Source organism: Bidens hawaiensis, unplaced genomic scaffold (assembly GCF_021521415.1).
Source record: "Bidens hawaiensis isolate Kalapana, Puna unplaced genomic scaffold, B.hawaiensis_p1.1 tig00002265_1, whole genome shotgun sequence".
In the NCBI taxonomy this organism is placed as follows: domain Eukaryota; kingdom Viridiplantae; phylum Streptophyta; class Magnoliopsida; order Asterales; family Asteraceae; genus Bidens; species Bidens hawaiensis.
The window spans coordinates 3,392,412-3,394,443 of NW_027491120.1; the positions used below are offsets into that span (position 1 = coordinate 3,392,412).

The 2,032-nt window shown below is 30.9% G+C and overlaps 1 long non-coding RNA gene across 1 annotated transcript; it reads left to right on the top strand.

The window, feature by feature from the left end:
- Window positions 1–248: 248 nt before the first annotated feature.
- LOC143613354 (uncharacterized) lies at window positions 249–629 on the top strand. Its single transcript, XR_013150103.1, has 3 exons — window positions 249–312; window positions 410–481; window positions 596–629. It is a non-coding gene; the product is annotated as an uncharacterized LOC143613354 (long non-coding RNA).
- The last annotated feature ends 1,403 nt before the right edge of the window (window positions 630–2,032 follow it).

Below are 2,032 nucleotides of genomic sequence, written 5' to 3' on the forward strand. Positions count from 1 at the left end.
TATAATGGCATTGCTTCTTACACTACTTACAAAAATACATATATATCTACCTATATAATAAATAAAAACAGGTTGGGACACTTGTCACCACCACATTTATTTTACTAAAGTGCCATTACTTATCCACGTTCTCTGTTTACTTCCAAACCCTACATTGAAAGCCTGATGTTTCCCCTCAATTGCTATTTCAAAAGTCAAAATAATCTCTCTCTCTAATTGAAAATTATGAAGCCACCTATTTTTGGCCAACGATTCTCTGAAACTAAATCACCCATTCTTTAAACAATCAACGTTTATCATTGAATATACCAGGTATGTTAACTGATTTCTCTAATATTTGCTTCAACATTAACATTAAACACCCAATCTCAACAAACCTAATTCGATCGTTAATTTTCATTTTCGTTAGTTTGGTTAGCTCTGAAATTAGATCTGTCCTTGCAATTTTCAAGGTTTTGCGGTTTGTTATCGACTTCAACAGGTATGTTTCGTTTTAATTATTTAATTCCGCTCAATTATTCATAACCTTCAATTCAATCTGAGTTCTCGTATCTGTTTCTCCATGATTTGGTGCATAAATTACGTCATGCTACAGAGCAAAGCGACATTGGAGTTTCAAGTTAATTATTCATTTCAACACACTCATATTTGAAGAATATGGATACATACTAGAGATAAGGGAAAAAACATATACCGTAACATAGAATCCAATTGGGTTTAACTGTTACTTTTAAGCCATTGTCAGACTCGTTGTACATGCTCTAATTTTGAATGAGGTTGTTTTGGTTAGTATAACTGATTTACAAATATTGATAGCGTCCCATGGTTAGTTTTAGAGGATTTTCATCTATTATTTTTATTTAATTTATGCTTCAGGAATATTTGGTTTTTATTGAAATAGTCATTCAAATTATTTAAAGCATCATTCTAAGACACTTTATATTTAATTTTTAATCTGTTCATTATTTGTATTTTTTTTTCTTTCATGTTTTAATGTTATACATTATTATCATTAGTTGGATTTTGTAACAATGCATTTTATTAGTTGGCTTCTGCAATGAGTAGTTCATCCAGAGAGGATCTTAGAAGTTTCTATGAGCAATGCAAGTGATTCAGAAACCGAGTGGGCTGAGAAGGACGAGCCAAGCGTATACATCAGCATTAGACAACTGCCAGGTGGCAAACGTGAACTGAGGCGTGTTCGATTCAGTTAAAGATGATGTTTTGAGAATTTTCAATATTATTATTGTCAGTAATGCCATTCTATTTTAAAACTTGTACAGAAACTGTAAAATAACAAAATGTCCCTAATCGAGTTTTTACTCTACAAACAGTTTTAACCTATAATGTGTTAACACACAACAAGAGTATTTGCCTTCTTACAAATTCATCCAGCAGGTATTTGCCACCAGTTTTATTTCATTTTCCCTAATCATGGGTTAAGGTTAAAAGTTCAAAAAAAAATTTAAATGACAAAAAATGCCCTTAACTTGAGAAATTTCCACTCTTTTGAAGTATGCAACAATTGATGATGCAAACTCCAATTTTTGTTATTATTATTACTTTACAAACAGCCGAACAGGTTTATTAAGCTACAGCATAGTGACACGGTGACACCTCACAAGAGTATATGCCTTTTCAAAAATTTGTGGGCATTTTCGTCATCCAAACAATTTTGGTTCGATTTTGCGCAAAAACAAAACCAAATTGATGTTTCGGTATTTGGATATGTGTTGATTACTTGAGTAGACCATGCTTACGTTATTCCGTGCTTTATCTTTTTTTTCTTAAATATTAATGATATTTATATTTATCTTAAAATGATGAATATTTGTTTTGCAGTAGAGATAAGTTTTGAGAAATGATTGCAAGAAGAAAAATAGAGGCAGAATTACTTGTGATAGTAAGCCCTTGGAGATAGATGACTTTGTTTGTCTTTGTAAATGTTACATATAATCCATTTGAATATCATAGAAGTTATGTGTTTTGATAAAAGTTTATATTGTATCATTTTATTATGTTTAATTTGGGA